This window comes from Labeo rohita, chromosome 16 (assembly GCF_022985175.1).
Source record: "Labeo rohita strain BAU-BD-2019 chromosome 16, IGBB_LRoh.1.0, whole genome shotgun sequence".
Classification (NCBI taxonomy): domain Eukaryota; kingdom Metazoa; phylum Chordata; class Actinopteri; order Cypriniformes; family Cyprinidae; genus Labeo; species Labeo rohita.
The window spans coordinates 1051761-1074408 of record NC_066884.1 but is presented as its reverse complement, the minus strand read 5'-3'; the positions used below and the strand labels follow the sequence as shown (position 1 = coordinate 1074408).

General features: G+C 33.5%; 1 protein-coding gene across 3 annotated transcripts in view; it reads right to left on the bottom strand.

The window, feature by feature from the left end:
* cdk14 (cyclin-dependent kinase 14) overlaps positions 1 to 22648 on the bottom strand; it is a 230623-nt gene that overhangs the window by 187296 nt on the left and 20679 nt on the right. The window contains exon 1 of one of the 3 annotated variants that reach the window (XM_051132268.1): positions 9527 to 9687. The exons of 1 other annotated variant lie outside the window; for it this stretch is intronic. The gene's annotated coding sequence lies outside the window, so the exon portion shown is untranslated. Of the gene's footprint in view, positions 1 to 9491; positions 9688 to 22648 lie in introns of those variants that run through there. One more of the 3 variants, XM_051132269.1, reaches the window with a different exon arrangement.

Genomic DNA, 22648 nt, shown 5'->3' with positions numbered 1-22648 from the left:
TAAAGCTATCAATTCATTCATTAAAAAAATTTAATCAAACAAATGAAAAATAAAAAATATAATCATAAAAAAAGCACATGCAAAAATTTAAAAAGAAATAATGAATAACTAAACAGAAATAAATAAATTACAACATTTTAAAATAAATAAAACTTATAAATGCTAAAAAACACTAAAAATAGAAAACGTATATAATTATCAAAATATAATAAATTATATAATTAATACAAATTAATAAAATAAATACATTTAATTAAAAATAACTAAACAGAAATTAAATATTAAAAAATATTAGAAATTAATAAAAAATTAAGTAAAAACTATTTAAAAAATATTAAATTATAAATAAAATCAAATGTTAAAATAAATAAAAATTAGATTATTAAAAATTATGAATTATTGAATTAAACATACAAAAATAGAAAAAAAAAATCAATAAACATACAATTTCAAATGAATTAATAAGTAAATAATCAAAATTAGAAAAGCAAATTTGAAAAGTGTAGAAAAAAAAAAAATCAAAAAATACATCAAATGCATAAGGATAAGAATATTTTTGAAAAAAGAAAAATACATAAGCATATATATTTTTATATATATATATATATATATATATATATATATATATATATATATATATATATATATATATATATATGGAAACATAATGAATAACATAATTAATACAAGACAATAAAAAAATAATATAAAAGTGAAAAAAAAAATAATTATAAATAAATCAAATGTTAAAATAAATAAAAATTAGATTAACAAAAATTAGGAAAATAAAAATTAAACACAGATTTGAAAAACAGGAAATGGAAAAAATATATATATATATATATATATATATATATATATATATATATATATATATATATATATATATATATATATATGAACATACAATTTTGAAAAATATACAAATAAACAACTAAAACAAACAAACACAAATAGAGACTCAAGGGAACCTTGTCATATCTAGAGACCAGAAGATTTTTTTTTTGTGACTTTAGACACAAAGCAATGACCTAACAACACCCTAGCAACACCCCAACAGCCCTCGCAACAACCTAACACCACTGCAGCAAGTATGCACCATGCACACGTTCATTAGAAAACGTACGATCTAATTAACAGGCTCTAGGATTCTGGGATACTAAGATACTAGGAGAATTGTGAAAACCTGTCGTGGCAGCAATTAGCCAGTGAACTAATGCAACTGAGCCAGTAAACTAATCCCGATATTACAACATTAGTGTAACATCATCCGAGTTTCCCCAAGCTCTCATGGGCAAATCATCCAAAGAAAAAAGCATCATGAGCTCTGACTCAACAGCCTTTAATCCACAAACCCAGCAGCGGTTTCTTCATTAGAGCCGCTCACACAATTATTTGAACCAGTTCTTATTTCTCTGTTCATTAACAGATTCACACACCAGTCCGTGATTTATCCATATCAACACAAATGAAGTGCTTTTATTCCAGACGAGAGGAGAGCGATTAGCAGCGTCCCTAGACAGACATTCACCTGACTGTTTACTATGAACATAGCCTGATTTACTGCTGATCTTCAAGCGTGACTGTATGTGGGATTCAGAGCTCTTAATGGAAACCACAAGCTGGACGTCAACGCTTAGCTCTGCCAAAAAAACACAAAGACTCTGAGTATAAACAGAGTCATCGAACAGCTAAAGCTACAGAAACTAATGGTGTTTAATAGTGACATCAGTATCTGACACCACTCTCTCCCGTCACAAACGCATCACAAGCTGCTCTGAACGCAAACCCTGCTGCACGTGGACCGGCTTTCATGTGCCAGACGCTGCTTTCAGGTGCGAAATGCGTCTGATGGACTGTTTCACTGCAGAACGGGTGGGATGTGCTCGGATGCGCGCTAGACAGCATTCATGATGCATAAAGAACCGCCGACACGAGGACACGAACACGTCTGATGCTTTGAGACACGTGGCAGAGAATAAAAGCCTCCGAAAACTGTAAAAATAAAAGATGCACAAACACTTTACAAATAGAAAATAATAAAAAATGTATTTATTTAGAAAAAAAAAAAAAAAGTTATATATATATATATATATATATATATATATATAGATATAGATATAGATATAGATATATAGATATATAGATATATAGATATAGATATATAGATATATAGATATATAGATAGATAGATAGATATAAAAATACAAAATAAATAAAAAATTAGTAATTAGAAAAATATATTTAAAAAAAAATTAAAATACATAAATGCAAAAATGAATGAATAAATAACCAAAATCAGAAAAAAATTAATATATAGAAATTAGAAAAATACATATGAATGAAAAAATAAGAATTCATAAAAATTAATAAATAAATGTGAGTTATTAAAATGAGAAAAAAAGTGAAAATTTTGAAAAATTCATAAATCTACAGGGAATAAAAAAAAAAAATTATACATGGGTCAGAGCAGAAAAAGGTTAAGCATAAAACACTAAGTTTAATATTGCTTGCAATAATTGTTGCTCTTTTTTCAGAAAAAAAATGAATATAAAAAGTTTTCTGTTTAATTTAATTGTATTTTTGTTTTTGTTTTTCTGAGCAAAAAATAAATATCATACATTTTTCCCTAATTTACAGAAGACGCCCACTAAAAATGTTGTTCAGTGTAACAATCTTGTCAGGCATATTTACAAAAAAAATCAATTTATTACATATTAAAAGATGAATTACTTTCATCCCAAATACTAATTTTGCCTATTTGTCAGTAAGAATTTTTTACTCAATGAAAACACAATAAAATGTAATATTCTCCCTTATTCTTTTATATATTTTAAAATGTCCAAGTCAGAATAAACATGTTTGAATTTTTACATAATTATTGCGTTACACTAAATGACACTGTAATATTATTTTAACCAAATTTTGACATTTTATTCCCCAAAAAATTAAAAGTAGACATTTTACTTACATTTAATGTGCTTTCTATGGACATAAAATCATTTTGTAATTGTCTTTTGATGTGGACATCGTAACGTCTTTGACCCACATTTAAAAATAAAATATATAAAAAACATAAATAAATAAAAAATAAATTAGACGAATAAAAATATTAGAAAAATAATAAATAAAAGTGAGAAAAACACAAATAACAATGAATAAATGAATGAATATCAATAAATGAAATAAAAATTTAAGGAAAAAATGTCAAATGAAACGGATCACAAACAAATATACTGAGCCACTGCAGATCATTTGCACACCACATGCCTTCTATTTGGAGAAAAATAAATAAATAAATAAAAAATTACTGGGCTCTGATGTGTAAATCTCTTTACAGTCCTGAAACAAACGGGTCAGTATGATTTAAATGAACACAGTGAGCTGTAACGTAATGCAGCGGCGAGCGTGTGCTGTTTGTCATCAGAGTTTGCCGACGGCGTTATGGAGGGAGACTGTCAGGAGCGGTACTGCAAAACAAATGACAGAGACTCCAACAAAAGGGCTAAAACATCCACAGCTGAGAAACAATCCTTCATATTTAAGAATCCACTGGGAAAACACTCCCTGATTACAGAAAACCAAGTAAAGAGGAAATCCAAACCAAACAAGCCATGCAGATAGGAAGCCTGATAATGATAATGCTCTAGTTTAGGGCCGGGCGACGTTGCTAAAACATTACGACTCTTCATTGCGTTTCTCAGCCTTCTGATCATACAATATGCAGGGAGAGAAAAAAAAAAAAAAAAAAAACTAAAGGCTTCATCATCTCAGTGCATTTTGGCTCTGATCCTTTTATAATAAATGAATCTCTCAACGACATCAGAGAATTACACAGACGACTGAGCCTTTTCTAGGAAAACCAAGATTTCTGAGATGATCACTTAACATGCAAAGTTGTCATGTGACAAAAACGAGTTTTTGACATTTATCATTAGATAAACTGATCAAAAGTGACAGTAAAGACATGTTCTAAAAGATTTCTATTTCAATAAATGCTGTTCTTTTCATCTATTCATCTGTGAATCCTGAAAAATAAAATGCATGCATCATGGTTTACACAAAAATATGGGCAGCACAACTGTTTTTAACATTCATAATAATCAGGAATGTTTCTTGAGCAGCAAATCAGCATATTAGAATCATTTCTGAAGGATCATATGACACTAAAGACTGGAGTAATGATGCTGAAAATTCAGCTTTGTTCACAGAAATAAATTACATTTTCACATAGACTGACATAGAAAACAGCTGTTTTAAATTGTAAAATATTTCACAATTTTTACAGTATTTTGATCAAATAAATGCAGACTTGGAGAGGAAAAAAGATAATCAACATCTGAAACCGAACGGACTGCAGTCTTACTGTCAAATCAAATAAACTGATCCAAGCCTCTTCTGAATGAAACTATAATCTCAACAATGGTGAATGAAATTAACAGAAGGATGAACACCTGCGTTCTCCTCAGCCGTCACACAAAAACACACAAGACCGATAGAGATGCTTTCAAAACACAATGAGCTGTATTTCAAAACATAGGAAGCCAAAGAACAGACTTTAAGTATGCATAAAGTATGCATGCAAGAACACAAAAATACAATAGTTAAAATCAACAATTTTTTATAATACTTATGTGCAGCATGCAAACAGCAAAATCGATTTGGTTAATGTTGTCAGCAATGCAGCTCAGCTAGTTTGTAGAATACAGCTACAGAATTATAAACCAAAAATGAAAACTCCAGTTTCCTCTGGCATTTCAACTGTAAAATCATTAAAAATCCTGAACTTAGCGATGCCATCGAGTTTTGCGTCCTTGACTGTGAACTCCAGTGATTAAACTGAGTGCTAAACATCAGTTTTACAGAGATTGGAAGGAAAAGGACAGAAAAAAAAAGAAGACAAAGGGTTGTACTGTATTAATGACAAAATTGGCCGTGTTCCCGGCAGCGGCGGCCCGTTTAATGGCTGTTTGGATCAGGACTCAGTCCAGCAGGACGTGTTTCTCAACAGCACCAGCATTTGCTCAAACTCGTCTCACTGTGTTCAGCAGGATAATGTGTCTCAGCGAACGCGATTATTCAGATGCCGCTGCCGCCCGCTTTCACTGGGGATGAACTGATAGCATTAGATACAGAACTAAACTAATACACGACACCGACTGCACTGCAAATCTTGGGCTTTCCCTTTATATTTAACCTTTTATGAGCTGAAATATTGAAAGAAAATTCTACAGTTTAGAAATTAAGACCTTTAGTTTTTTTTAGTTTGTTTAGTGATAGTTGTTCATGAGTCTCTTGTTTGTCCTGAACGGTTAAACTGCCTGCTGTTCTTCAGAAAAATCCTTCAGGTCCCACAAATTCTTTGGTTTTTCAGCATTTTTGAGTATTTGAACCCTTTCCAACAATGACTGTATGATTTTGAGATTCATCTTTTTACACCGAGGACAACTGAGGGACTCATATGCAACTATTACAGAAGGTTCAAATACTCACTGATGCTCCAGAAGGAAAAACGATGCATTAAGAGCCAGGGGGTGAAAACTTTTGAACAGAATGAAGAAGTGTACATTTTTCTTATTTTACTTAAATATCTTTTTTTCCCAGTTAGTACTGCCCTTCAGAAGCTGCAGAAGATACTTAAATGTTTCCCAGAAGACAAAATAAGTTAAATTTACCCCAATCTTCAAATTTCAAAAGTTTCCACCCCCGGCTCTTAATGCATCGTTTTTCCTTCTGGAGCATCATTGAGTGTTTGAACCTTCTGTAATAGTTGCATATGAGTCCCTCAGTTGTCCTTAGTGTGACAAGATGGATCTCAAAATCATACAGTCATTGTTGGAAAGGGTTCAAATACATAAAAATGCTGAAAAAACAAAAAAAATTGTGGGACCTGAAGGATTTTTCTGAACTGGTTTAACTGTTAGAGACAGACAGATAGATAGACAGACAGATAGATAGATAGATAGATAGATAGATAGATAGATAGATAGTTAGATAGATAGCAATGGAACGACAGATAGACAGAATGATAGAACGTGAGATGGAGTGATAATGGAATACATCAATAGACAGATTGATAGACGGATTAACTATCATGTTATAGTGTAAATATAAAAAACAAGAAGTCATACAGGAGCATTTCCCCCTCATATCACTGCCTGGAGGGCAGCATGTGTATTAAAACATGAATCATTGATAATGTTAAAATCACATTACAAGGATTGATATGAATGAAAGAATGGAGTGCAATTGCCTTATGCTGATGAATAGAGTTGCATTCATCATTGCAAATCTGGTTTCAGGAACTAACCATTACACCTCTTCAAGAAGTGGTCAAACGAGCAAAGATATTAATTTTTTAAAATATGTCTCTTTATCCTAAAAAAATAACAGCATGAACAATGACATGCACAATGTCTCTTTGCAAAATAACCTGAAACATTAGGAATGGCTCAGTAGCATAAAAAGCATCAATGTGCAGCAGAAAGACTGCGGCTCTCAAAAAGACTATTGTAATTTTGTTTGCAGTCATGCATGCTTAAAAGAATGATTTAAATAGTGTACCTGCCCCACATACAGCATACCTTCTACAGAATTAAGCTTCCGTTTCACGATACTACTGTAGTACTGGTACGCCATGCAAACATAATAGACAGAACGACAGACAGATAGACAGGACATTGGTTGGACTTAAACCAGAAGCAGCGCTGGCAGACGGTCAGCACACAAGCGGAGCGCCGCTATCAGAGTGACATTTAGGAAATTGTGAACTGCATTACAAAGTTGTGCTGATCTCCAGCTGCAGGGACAAGAGCCGCTCTCTGTAATGGAGGTGTAACCCAAGCCTTTGAGTGGATTATAATGGTCAAGTTCACGTTGAGTGCTCGAGAACCGTTTGAGTGAGTTAAAACAGCCTTGAGGCTTGGCTAATTGTTTCTGAATTATAGATTGATAATTGTAGCAGACGTTTGCTCGGGAAAAGCAAAGCAATGGTCAACAGCAGTTGGCTAATGACCGGATTTACATAAAACATCTAACAAATGGAGACACTGGAGTGATTAAAACTTTGTATCCATGACAATTAAGGGATGTTTACTCCCTGGCGAAATTAATTATGCACATATCTAACGTGAGCGGCCGGCACTAATGAACATCTTGAGCGCTACTGGGTCTGTGTGAGGTCGAGTTTAAAAGATCTTGTAGCATGACCTCAGCTTCATCCGACCGCATCGCCACCAAAGTTTTGTTATGTGCTCGCTGATTCAGAAAACATACAGCAATCGCAGCAAGATAATCACATCTGAGCACAAACAAATTTACATGCTGGTCCAGGCTGGTTTGATCTGGTTAGTGCTGAACAGCACAGCTTCGTTTACCAGCATGGTATATGGAGTGAAGCTGGTTAAACTTAACTAATATGGATCAAGGTCTTTCTTGTCCTGAATTTAAATTAAGGTACCAAACAGGACATAGAATTGAAATTCAGATTTTAATTCAAGGAAGTAAAGTGAAGTGCAGTTTATATAAGTTATTTTTAACTAGAAAAGCACAGTTTGTCAAGACTACAACTGCTGGCCTGACAAAAATATGACCAGACAGAATGATAAATAGACGGATAGAATGACATAAACATAAAGACAGACAAATCAATATAATGACAGAAAGATAGGCAGAACAATATGGTCGATATAATGGTAGATATATAACGATAAATAGGAGGATAAATAGACAAAACAAAGGATAGAAGATTACATAGTTAGATGAGTAGATAGAAGGATAAATAGAAAGATTAAAAAATGGATAGAAGGATAAATACATAGCAGTATAAATAGATAAAATGGTAGATAAATAGACAGAACGACAGACAGATATAGACAGATAGACAATGATAGAGTGATAGAACAATAGGATAGAGCAATAGATGGATAGATGGAACAACAGATAGAACAATAGACGGAATTGATAGATAGAACGATGGATAGAACGATTGACAGATGATTGATAGAATGATAGATAGAACGACAGATAAAACAATAGAATGATAAAACTACAGAACAACAGAGCGATAGATGGACAAATAGATCGATCGACAGAACGACAGAGAAAACGGTGGATAGATAGAATGATCAATAAAACAATAGAATGATAGAACGACAGAACGACAGAAGGATAGAGCGATAGATGGACAGATGGATAGATAGAACGACACTAGAACGATAGATAGAATGATATATAGAACGATGGATAGATGACAGAACAATAGAGTGATCGATAGATGGATAGATAGAATGATAGAACGATAGATAAAACAATAGAATGATAGAACAACAGAACGATAGAAGGATAAAGCGATAGATGGACAGATGATAGATGGAACGACAATAGATAGATAGATAGATAGATAGATAGAACAATAGAACAATCCATAGATGGATAGATAGAATGATAGAACGACAGAACGATAGAAGGATAGAGCGATAAATGGACAGATGGATAGATAGAATGATAGATAGAATGATAGAATGATAAAATGATAAAACGACAGGATACAATAGGCTTGACAGACAGACAGACAGACAGATAGACAGATAGATAGATGTCTATCTATCTATCTAGTAATGATAGATAGAATGAAAGATAGAATGATGGACATATGATAGACAGAACAATAGATAGAACGGTAGATTAAACTATAGACAGAAAGAATGATAGACAAAGAACGACAGACAGAAAGAACGACAGATAGAACGATAGAACGATAGAACGATGGATAGATAGATCGATAGATCGATAGATAGATTCATAAAAGTAGTATTTTTAAATTAAATTATTTTCAATAATGATTAGGGTTTTGTTTAGTAAACGAAGCAGCTATGATTTCATAAACACACTTTGGCGGCACACGTTTGTTGGAGTGCCCCCATTCATCCGCCCGTCATCAACGTAATCTCAGTGTGTCAGTGACACACATCAGCGCCTGTCACCGTATCGCCTCTAATCCTGCGCCTGATAAAGCAGCCGATGGAATCGCCGCAGGCCTCTGGCTGCACGCAGGAGATCGTGCCGCGGCGGGATGCTGCGAGGCGCTAACACAGATGGGAGAGTGGCCTGCTTCTTCCTCCTCCATCATCTCCCTCCTCCCTACACACGACATCCCCGGGGCAGGAAGTCTTACGCTGAGCGCATCGCAACAACGGCGCATCCCTAATAAACACACGTTATCCTGCAGGACAGATGCATGAAGCATACGTCCCGTCTGTGCCAGATTGCCCCATCTCAATAAACCAGCGCTATTCTCAGGTGGGCCGACCCGCTCCGGACATGACAGCACGTCACAAGCAGCGTGCATGATTGCATGGGTGCATTTTCTACGTTTATCCCCTGTAAACACATTAAACGTGATGATGGCAGCATCTGGGGAGTGTTTGTGCCGATCAGCATGCACCGAGAGGGAGAAAGGGGACGCGGCGCTTGTCGTGCTGCGCTCTTACCTTATTGCAGTCACTGTTTGCAGGAAACAGCTCACCTGAGTGCCTCTCGCATGCAGACGAAATGCATGCAGGCCAATCGCTGCATTCAAAACATCTCTCGCCGACTCGGACGGCTGGAAGCCCAGAGATCGTACTAAAGCAGAGGGATGGTGAATGCGGGGGGAATCTTTCAAAGTGACGTCTCGAGCATCACCGTGTGACGCAGCTTCAGTGCACCGCGCGCTCACCGCAGCTGAAGGATTGCGTTAAAAATGCGACGCACCGTGGCTCGTGCCCCCTTGAGCCGTGCAGTCGTGGGGAAATGAGATGGGCTGTGAGTGTCGGCCCCCACGAGTGAGATGGTCTGATCCGGAGGAGTTTGAGGAAGCGGGAGGCTGTAGAGGCGTCTGCAGCGGCAGCCGCACAACCCATGCGCTCTTTCTCTCTCACTGTCTCTCTCTCTCTCTCTCTTTCTCCCTCAGCTATTGATTCAGTCCAGCCCTACACAGCTTTAGTGAAATATGAAACGCAGGCCTGCCAAGCTGCCATTAATCGTGAGTAACATTAACAACGGTATCAGAAAGGACAGTGCGCCGCTGCCAGAGAACGGCACGCTCCAGATGTCCTGCATCACCGCAGCTTCTGCCAAACACCCGGAGAGAGGGAGAGAGGGAGGGGGAACGGGAACGGGATCGGGACGTGACACACCATTCAAACCCACATCCCTGTGAGAGCATGAGAGCAACACGTCACCTCCATGTGCATCTTCTGTTAAGAACATGATCAGATCGCATTTCACCGCACAAAGCAATAAGAAAAGTATATTTTGCATATAGAACATTAAACCTATTTTTAGGGCCTTTATTATTTATTGCAACAATTTGAAGTGAAATGAGCTGGATAATGACACTGGCATTGCAACATCAGCACTGAGCTGAATCAACATTGAAATGAATTTGCTGAATGATGCTATTGTGCAAGGTTATTATAGTATCATTATTATATTATAATCTATATCTGGAGAATAATTTGTCAAAATATATTTTTTTTAGTGTTGAATTTGTGGTGAATTGTGATTCGGCAACAATCCCCTTCTCCATATTCATCATATATCAACTATTTTGCTTTTCCAATATGTCAAAAAATTTGTTTTAACTTAAATTTAAATAAACTAATGAATTAAATAAATATATCATTTCCAAAAATGAATAAAATATTAAAATGTAACTTTAAATTTAAATAAACTAATAAAATACCGAAATTAAAATAACTAATAAATTAAATTCACATAATACTTGATAATTTCAATATTTTAAATATTAAAATTAATTTTTAACTAATAAATTAAATAAAACAAAATAAAACAAAATCATTAATATTAAAATTCATTCAACAATGTTGTTAATTTTGTTCCAACTGAAATGTAAATTAACTAATAAATTCCCATAATGATCATTTCAATATTAATTAATTTGATATTAAAATTACATTTTAACTAACAGTAACTTTTAACTAATAAATGAACATGTCTAAATTAAAACAAAATCACTTAAATCACTTAAAGTAATTCAACAATGTTGTTAAATTTTGTTCCAAATTAAATTTAAATTGACTAATGAATTAAATTAACATAATACTTAATCATTTCATTATTAAAATTAATTTAATATTAAAATTTAATTTTAACTAATAACTTACATTAACATAATACGTCTAAAATAAATTAAAAAAAAATAACTGTTTAAAAATCAACTCAATGATTCAGCCACAATCCCCTTCACCACATTCTGACATTCACAAATCCAATTTTTAAATATACAGCAAAACTATTTTGTGTTTTACAATAATGTAAAATGCTAAATTAGAGTTTCCCCTCTAACATCATAGTTTTAGACACAGTCTACATTATTAGAAACGGTTTGTTTACCTGGATAAGCCCCACAGAGCTCAACCTCACACCTTCCACTGATCGATACGGCTCGTCCGCCTGTACGAGGTCACCGCCTGACCTATAATTCAATAAAACAGGGGCTTCCACGCAAACTCTATTTGCCTTATCAGGAGCACAGGAGAGATTGAGCGCAGCACCCAAGGGCAGTTGGTGTAGCACAAGAACGCCGAAGGAGCGCTAACCTTGAGAGACGCGCGTGTTGCCATAGGAATGAGATACGGCTAGAAAAGATTCTTTATTCACGAACAACAGCATGAAACTCTCAAACCCTTAATCTGCTGAGATCCGACATGGAAAACGACCATGTACATGACCGGCCAACAACGGACATGTGCAAACAGGGGTTTGGGTTAGCTGTCTGCTGAAAAGACCAACTTGGACTAACATGGTCCAGTGCTGGTTTGGTGCTGGTTTACCATCAAAACTACTAGTGAGGCCAGTCAACTAGCAAAGCGTTTCTAGCAAAGCTGGCTGACAAAGGCAGGATTCAAAATGAAGGTTCACCAGTTTCCAAGTTTGACACTGATGAGTAAACAAAATTCAGGTGGCCCATTACCTGCTGTGAATTGAAATGCAATAAAATTAAACTGTTCACCAAAAAGACATGTCACAATTGCGTATCTTCTAAAAACTTTTAGCATTCATATAAAAATGGGATCGAAATCGATCAATGACAATTAATTCCACTCTTGTTAATGTAAAGCATTTTTTTCATTTAATCTTAAATCTAAATTAATCATTTAATTAAACTGAGATACGTCTTTTAAAATAATACTGACAATTTTAAATGTTAAAATTCATTCAATAACATTGTTAAATTGTTTACATTTCAAATTTAAATCAACTACTAAATTAACTTAAATTGTTAAAATTCATTCAATAATGTTATTAATATGTTTATTTTAAACTAAATTATCTATTAAATAAAAAAAATAATTAAATTAAATGAACTTCTAAAATAACACTGATTCTTTTAATGTTAAAATTCATTCAATAACATTGTTAAATTATTTCAATTTTAATTTTAAATTAACAATACTTTTAAAACAAACAAAATGATTTTAATATTAAAATTCATTCAATAACGTTCAATTGTTTAAATGTAAAATTTAAATTAACTAAATTAAATTAACATAATACTTCTAAGATAAGCAAAATTATTTTAGTGTTAAAATTCATTTAATGATGTTATTTTTATTTAAAACTAAAGTATCTATTAAATTAAAAATTAAACTCAACTACACTAAATTAAAATAGCACTTCTAAAATGGTAATGTTAAAATGTATTCAATAATTAATAAACAACATTCTAAAAATAACAATTTAAATGAACTACTGAATTAAATCAACATACATCTAAAATAAACAAAATTACTTTAATATTAAAATTCATAAAATCCTTTTATTACAGTATTTTTTTTTTACTGTAATGCATTAAAAGCTTTCCATTCATCACTGATACAAGAAAATGAAACACAATATAATATCATTAACCAAAAAAAAACATCTGTCCAAAACTTTAGCATTCATATTATTTCATAGAGACAACTGTGTAATGCAAAATGATGGGGAATCAAAAGTAGACAATGCATACAAACTCTTGTCATCTGAAACTGCTCCTGCAGGTCCGAGCCAAAATGGCCATTGGGATTTTAAAGATAACCCAATTCTCTGTGGGATTTTTGTAATGGATCACTGCTGTGCGACTGATGGAGTTCTGATCCGAACCTGATCTAACAAAGATCTGACCTACATCTGCAACATGCAAACTGAAAACTAGCGTACTTACAGATATACACTATATACCACCTGCAGCTCAGATAGTAAGAGAATAAACAGTAGGTATTATTCCAGAAACACTTCAAGTACACAAACTGCAGAAACAGGATGGGTATTATGCAAGTCTGCTATTCTGAGCACAGCTGTTCTGTGTCACGGTACGAATAAAGAGTCATTGAACCATTTTCAGAAGGGAACTTCATTAGTAAAGCAGACGCTGCATTAAACCAGCCTTGTGTTCCTGTAAGGAGACTATCAGTTTCTTATTGTCAAGGAACTGAGTCTGAACAGAGACGCTTTTGAGACGAGAGTTTGAGGAAGGAAGCAAACGGCCATCTGTCACTGTACGTCCATCTCATAAGAGAGACAATCACTAATGAGTACATGAATCATCATCGAGAATGAGCATTACAAAAACAGACATTATAGTAATAACACTTTGAGGATAAAATTTGTTTACTTGTTATGAAAAATAATCTGAATGGTGCTAAAAACAGCCTTCATTTTCATCAGGCTAAAAATACTTTCTTATTTCCACCATTTGGTTTGGGGTGAAATGTGATCGGGCCATGTTTCTGTGAGATTTACTCATGCTCATTTGGGGAAAGTCCTGAACGGAGTCCTGAACATCATTAATAATTCAGCACAGCACATCCGACACCCTCCACGGACACACACGGGCCCCGGGGCCTCCGCAAACGTGCAAAAATCTGCGCCGAGCTGAAACGCCGAGCCAAAAACCTTCCAACATTCAATGTGACAGATCAGCTCCTTCCCATCAGCACCTCAAATCATTTCTGTTTGCAGTAAGATCACATTTATATTAAAAATCATTCATTTAAGAAAAAAAAATGTTGTAGAAAGAGTTAGTCAACTGTTAATCATGTTTTTAGGGTTTGTAGATACTGTAAGATGAAACTCCAGGACTTTCAAGGACTCTTCAAGCACTGCTTTTTTGATTCAAACAGAGATCTCACTTATCAAACAATGTCTTCTCTTTCAACTTCTGAAAAAATAATAAAGAGATAAATACAAATGTACTTATATAACAAAATGGCCCAAATAAAACGAAGCACATGCAAAGAATTACAGCTAAAGTATTACTACACTTTTACTACAGTAAAAAAGGGATTTGTATTTGTGTACATTTTCTTTTCTTTTTTTACTGTACGGCCCAAATGGTTTGATTATTTAAAAATCAGAAACAAAAGATTTGTGAAACCACTCTGAAATCCTGATCTGAAACAAATGATTCACCACACGCACTCCAAAGTCCCAAACTGAATCAAAAGATTCACGAACCTGCTCCAAAATTTCAATCTAATCAAATGATTTGCAATCCGAGCTCCGAAGTCCCGCTCTGAATAATGATTCATTAAACATCATTTCAGATCAGGACTCGGAGTGCAGATCGCAATCATTTGACTCAAATCAGGGCTTCAAAATCGCGCATCACGAATCATTTGATTTGAATCATTCAATTCGCACAATGATTCACAAACCTGTTTCGGTCTAAATCAAAAGATTCACCGTACTCACTCCGAAATCACAACCTGAATCAAATGATTTGCGAACCTGCATCGAAGTCCCAAACTGAATCAAATGATTTGCATTCTGCGCTCCGAAGTTCCGATCTAAAGCATAAGATTTGCGAACCTGCTCCAAATTTCCACGCTGCAAAGTCCCAATCGGAATAATGATTTGCGGACCATCATTTCAGTTTAGGACTCGGAGCACAGATCACGAATCATTTCACTTAGATCAGAACTTTGCGTATCACGAATCATTTGATTTACACCGGGACTTCAAATTACCTATAGCAAATCATTTGAATCATTCAATTCGCAAAATTCACGAACCCGTTTTGATCTAAATAAATGAAGTCCCAATCTGAATCAAATGATCTGAGATGCGCCAAGCTGCTGAATAAATCAAATGATTTGCAATATACAGTTTTGAAGCCCCCTTCTAAGTCACGTGATTTGTGAACCCGCACCAAAGTCCCGATCTGAAATATATGATTTGCGATCCGACTGGAGCACTTCAAAACTGATTTAACGGATTCATGGTTTCGAAAAGCTCAGTTTCACCCATCACTATACATGCTTTTTAAAAATTTTCCAAGTGATGTCAAAATTCAAAAATGAATGGCTCTGTTAATTTGATCTGGTTTTTGCTAGTGAATTGCTTAAAATGAATAATCGTTGTCATGAGTTTGAATCAATCAGAGTGGATCCAGCGTTGATTTGGTTCATCTCTTTCTCTTTTGGAGTCTTCGGCCATGTTTACACGACACTGTCAGTACTACCACTGGTTTAGCTCACCAGTTTTATGACATTAAATGAAACAAGTGGAAAAAGTATGATGTTTATTGAATTAAGTGAATTTTGCGTGAAAAAATATGTGCTTATTGAAAAAAGTAAACACTTATTTCATAGATACACTGTCTTTTAATAATTCAAGCACTTTTCAAGTGCCACTTTCAGGAATATTGCTATTTTCAAAGGTTTTCCAGGCCTTAAATTTCAAAAAGCTTCTTTCAACAGACACATTTAAACTTCAGCAAGTTTAGTTGGTTGACTCACTTTTTTGTGAATCAGCTCTGATTCATGGCAGTCTCTGTGAGGCATTAAAGTGTTTTAGTAAAATATGTAAAGGTAAATATTGCTGTTTGTTATCGGTGCATGTACACAAAAAGATTGGTGTAGGATTTATTTACTTCAAATCAATATTCACTTCAACTGTTTTGTGAAGTTGGAGCCGATGCAATCGGCTAAAACGAATAACCTGACACCTCGAGTGTCAGATGATTTCAGCAGGTGTTGTGTTCATCTGCTGGCCTACTTTCATCTGAACATAATCACAGCTACTGTGAACAAACACAAACATGCGCTCATTCACTACAGGGAGAACGACAAACACTCTACTCTGTCCCAATACTACAAGTGCCCTACATAGACAGCATCATACACAATGTATAGTCACTTACATTAACTTCTTACGTTTCATTCAATAATAATATATAAAATTAAAATGCATTAATATACGTATGTGTTTATAAGACTATCATAGTAAACATACTAACATTCTAAATGACAGATTTTTTATTTGTTTATTTTACATCACTGGCAGATTGTTCTTACTTATGTACAAATCTCATCATATTAATACCAAATATTAAGTTACATTAACTTGAGACACAAAATAACACAAGATAAAAAGCTGCTATAACCACTGAGACACTATTATAGTTCTTACTACTATTTTGAATTAGATTTTTCCCATTTTCCATTTTCATTTTAGTTAAATTTTTTCAAATTCTGCTGAGTTTTTAGTAGTTTTTTTCTTTTTTATATATAGTGGTTTTTAAATAAACGTATTTTAGTTTGTCATTGAAGTCAAAAATAAATAAATAAACATAAATAAATAAATAAATAAATAAATACATACATACACATGTACATGTACATATATATATATATATATATATATATATATACACACACATACATATACACATACATATACACATACATATATATATATATATAAATATATATATAAATATAAATATATAAATTTCAACGTATTTTGCGTTTATTTCAATTAATACTTTTTGTTCACATCGTTTATTTTACAAAATATTACAAATTTTATATCTTAGTTTTAGTTAACTATAAAAACTTTGGTAGAAGTCTTGTTTGAAAAATCTATCAAAATGAAGTGAGTTAAAACAAGAACAAATATCTACTAATGGGCTCAGAACAATAAACCTAATTCATAAGGAATTCAAAGCAAACAAGTCAACTTTTTTGTACCTCAATGGTATTTTTTTTATTTATTTATTTTTTCATTTTAAGCATAAACTTCAAATAATTTTGAAACACTAACTCAGAAAAGGATGTTTAGATGCTTTTACTGAAAAACAAGACAGAAATCCTGAGGAAAAAACTAAAAATGAGAAAGCATGGACAGCGTTCAAAATTATTCTTTGTCAGTTAGGATGTCGCCTATGTAGACAACACGTCAGCTAGCTATAGTTTGAAACTGAGCCACAGCCTTATATCGCTTCATACATACAAGATCATCTCATTTATCATGTTAACCATTCGCTCTGACCTCAAAGTTCATGTTTAGCTAACGAGCCAATCCATTTATTGGGCAGAACAGTGAAAGATAGAGGCGCAAATCAAAACAAATCGTCTGGCCTTTTGTGCTTCTCACATATTCAGCTGCAAATAACCTCAATTGACACCATAATAGGATTCATTCATCACTCTGGGCCGTGAAGCGCTCATTAGAAACATCGTGCAGGCTGTTAATCTGCGCATTAATAAAGCCAATCAGATGGGATCTCTTCATTAGGTCGTCTCCTCACAGGAAATTCCCAGAACAAAAGTTTGTCATCGTCAATGTGCATAAAATGGAGAATTAATATTGATGTACTGGATTTGGAGAATTATGCACAGAGGCTCTACATGCAAACAGATTTAAACTAAAATATTCAAGAATTTGAGCTGATTTGCATTGGCTGTCAATTTCCTGGTGCAGCATGGAAACACAGCATTTAATGAAGTAAAAAAACAAAATTAAATAAATAAATAATTTTACAAAATTCATTGTATATATATATATATATATATATATATATATATATATATATATATATATATATATATATATTTATAATCATTTTTAAATGTCCAAAAAGTAAATTATTTATTTATTTATTTATTTAAAACTTAAAACATCTATATGCAAAATGACTAAAAATATACATTTAAGTTGATTTGCATTTGTTGTGAATTTCCCGGTGAGACTCACTCGACAACAGCAGCGTTTAATTAAAGAGGTGAAGCAATTCTTCAAAAGTCTGTCTCAGGTAAAACTGACAGGTTTAACACTCTGAATGTTATTTACATATGTGAGATTTCACAACACATGCCAGCCAGAAGTTACAATTCTGTCATGATTTACATAATTAAACCCACATGCTGTTATTTTTTCCACGGAAAACAAAAGGAGACGTTCAGCAGAAACTCTGACATGCTTTTCCACACAAGACTCAAAACAGTCAAACTAATGTTATAAACAGTTCATGACTTAAATTCAGAATGGTGCACATCAGTTTAATTATATACAGCACTTGTCAAAACCTGCAAACATTATGACTTTTTAAATGTTTTTGAAAGAAGTCAGTTCTGCTCACCAAGGCTACATTTATTTGTTCATAAACATTAAAATTGTGAAATATTATTGCAATTTAAAATAGCTGTCTTCTCTGTGAATATCTTAAAATGTAATTTACTTCTGTGATCAAAGCTGAATTTTCAGCATCATTACTCCAGTCTTCAGTGTCACATGATCCTTCAAAAATCATTCTAATATGCTGATTATTATCAATGTTGAAAACAGTTGTGCATCTTTCAAAAACATTAAAACGAGGCGTACTGTATGAGATGAGTCAATCAATCACTATGTAGTTAATGAAGCTGTCTGCAACACCGTTAAAACACAAGAGCAGATTTAACACATTTCAGTATTTTCTGTCACGCTGCTGTACTGTACATGGAGGTCGTAGTGTTCGTTGTGATTATCTGAACTCTCTTGCTGACTCAGCATCTCTCTTATTTTCTCTGTTTGCTGTAAGTCAGCACAAAGCTGAAGTTACTGCTGTCTAGTTCTACTAGAGCCGGTTTAACCAACAAAGCGTTATGAACTGAAGACACTCCCCTGAGCCTCAGGTTGTTGTTCTGTTAATTACTTCCAAATTAATTGCAGGTCAACGATCTAAGGGAATCAAACACCTTTCCAATATTGGGTGTGCTTGCGATCGATGTGAAGGAGAGCCGAGCCGCGTCAGCAGAGTCTTACAGAAGAGCAAACACACAGACAGAGGAGTCAGATTTATTCATCAGTTCACTTTCACTTTCAAAAAGAATGTAAGAGCTGGTAAGTATGGCTCATCCAGTGTCAATGTACCCATTCTCCGTTACGGCTGACCGCTCGTTCACCCAAAATAAATTGTCTGCAAGTGATTTTTCTCAAGCAGCTCCCTGTGCTTTACTTCTCCACCACAGCTCACTTCGGCTGTCTGTCTGTCTGTTTGCTCATGCAGAAATGTTTTCATCTGCTAGAGTACGTGACACGGCAAGGTCATGGGTTAAATTCTCAAGAAATGCAACGGATAAAATGTGTTCGTTGAATGCAACGTAGGATGCTTTGGTTAAAAGTGTCTGTTACCTTTATTTTTCTAAGATCTGAAGTAGAGATCTTTGTCTCCATGGACGGAGATGGATCAATGCTCATTTTCAGGCGTTATCAGAGATGCAGGTGACCACGGTTGACATTGACAGGTTTCAATCTGACGGAACAAATCAAAACTCAAAGCCTGAAATCAGGAGCATCTGTGAGAGCCGTGAGTGACGAGTCTTGAAAAGCCACCGGGAGACTGAGAGCCGATCGATGCTGGTAATGAGTCTCAAGGTCAAGAGGGAGAAACAGAGCAATCAGATCGTAATTACTTCAGCAGATTAAACACTCTGGGAAATATTCTGCACATTAGTTTGACGGACAGAAGACGGACAGGAGACGGACAGAAGACATGTTCGGAGGGCTTGAAAAAAGCAAAAGTTACAAGTTTAAAAAGAAATCAGCATTGCAATCCCGAAACTTTTTAATGGAACTAACTTTTATAGAAATTAGAAATACCTGAAACAAGTTTTAGTTGAAGTACTAAAAAACTAAAACTGAAATGAAGATAAAAGCTAAACAGAAATAAATGGACAAAACTACATAACAAAACGACTAAAACTTTACAATTAAAATGAATTAAAATTAAAATTAAAACTGGAAAAATAAAAATAAAAACGAATTCAAAATAATAAAATGTTATACGATAATAATAACTCAACACAGAATAAAGTTAATAAGTAAATAATTTTAAAGACAAATAAAAATGTATATATTAAAATGAACACACAAAGGGTCTAACTTAAAATAATTTACAAAATAAAAGCTAAGTGAAAATATTAATAAAGACAACAATAGTAAATAATACGAAATACGAAATATAAGCATACTAAAATAGATTTATATATATATATATATATATATATATATATATATATATATATATATATATATATTAGCTTTACCAAGTTGAAATATTAAAATGACCAAAACAAAAACAAATATTTGGAAAAAAAAAAAAAAAAACTTAATGCACAATAGTAATAAACACTGTAACAGTATGTTTTGTGAAGTACTAAAATTATTAAAATTTAAATGAATATAAATATTTATTAATATAAATTAATGTAATGCCAAAAATAAAATAACAGCACAGTACCATTACTTAATTTTAAACTAAAATGAAAACTAAAAATATAAAAATAAAAACTAATCCAAAATACTATAACACTGACTGAAATAAAGCATACAGAAATAACATATACATATACTAAAATGTATTTTAAAATTTTAAAAAAAAGTATTTTTTCAGTCAGCGTTTTTAGCATTATTTATATACTAAGTTTAAAGTACTAAAATGACATATATATATATATATATATATATACATATATATACATATACACACACACACACACACACACACACACACACACACACAATATAATAAAATACATAAACTATTTTTAAACAATACAAAAAAAAAAAAAACTAAAGTTAATACAAAATATTGATGAATACTAGTTTATAAACAATCCTTAAAACACAGACTGAAATGTTAAAATTAATATAAATATTTATTATTATAAATGTATATAATAAAAAAATAAAATAAATAAAATAAAATAAAAGCAGATAATACAAATACTAAAACTTAAACTAAAACGAAAAGTAAAGATACAAAATAAAAACTAATTCAAAATAAAATTAAAAAATGCTATAATAGTAAATAATACCAAAATAACACTGACTGAAATAAATAAGTTTAAGCATTAAAATTACTAAAACTTAAAATAAACAATTAAAATGAAAAAAAAATTAAACCTGATACAAAATATTAATAAACAGACCGCTCTAATAGTATGCAAGTAATACTGCTGTGTTCAACAGAAAAGAAAGTGACAAACCCTACAGTTTTATCTTATTCTGACATCATTCACTCATGTTGAACTCAATGGGTTTAAGTAAATGATTGATGATTTTTAGGTAAATGGAAACAGTTCCTTCAAGACATGAGCTGATAGGATGGAATATTGATGCAGTGATGGTCATCATCCTCAGTTCTCACACACACACACACACACACACATGTTTGTTTTTGTGTTTTATGGGGACTTTCCATAGACGTAATAGATTTTATACTGACCAAACCGTATTTTCTATCCCCTAACCCAACCCTAACCCTAAACCTAGCCCTCACAGAAAACATGTTTGCACGTTACACTTTCAGAAAAACATCATTTACTATTTTTAATCATTTTTTAACATCATGGGGACCTCACAAATGTCCCCACCATGTCAAAATTTACAGGTTTTACTATCCTTGTGGGGACATTTGGTCCCCACAATGTGATAAATACAGGTGCACACACACACACACACACACACACACACAGGGCGTGAGCCGGAAATGAGCTCAGAGGAGCCATGAGTGAGATCATCTCTCAGAGGCGTAAACCCGCAGAGCCTTGTGCTGTTTCACACTAAACACACTCCACCCATTAACTTAATCATGCTTCATCTACACTACAACACACTTCACCCATCAACTCCACACCACACTAATAATCACGTCGCCATCACCACAAACTACTCACGTCAATATAAATGCACTTGCAGCGCAAACTGAATAAGCACACACATTTAGACACTACAATGCTTCTCTATTTGTTTTCTCTCTGTTGACAGCATTTTCTGATTTATGGAGAGATAAAAAGAGAAATTCAAAATCCCCTCTGGAAAAACTTTTAATATGTCAACAAAATCAAACAAGAATTATGAGTCTAGATTTATCCAGTGTTCAGATTTCTGTTCTGGAAATGTATGCAAATTAGAGCATATGTAATGAGAACATGCATAATAAATACTGCATATTTAAACAATATTTCATAAAGCTCGTGATAAAAAATAAATGCCTTAATGTACTGTGATAAATCAACTGGTGAAGTCTGAACCCCCCTCATTGCTCAACAATAAAAGTCCTCACTGAGCGCTCTCGGTGGTGGCAAACGCTAAATGATAAAGCGCTTTATCAGGACTGAAGATAAGAGCAGTTCACAGCCCAATCCTGAGAGAGAGAATCACAAATCCCTGCCGTTGTGCAATGCATCGTTCAGAGACGCAGTAAACGCTTCTCAGCGCGATCGGGAGCGAGATCTGACACGCGGAGGGCATGTCGAACACTTCAGACGTCTTTGAAGAGTCGGTCTGGTTCTGCATTATTCATGCATGTTTAGCACGGACCGACATTCCCCAG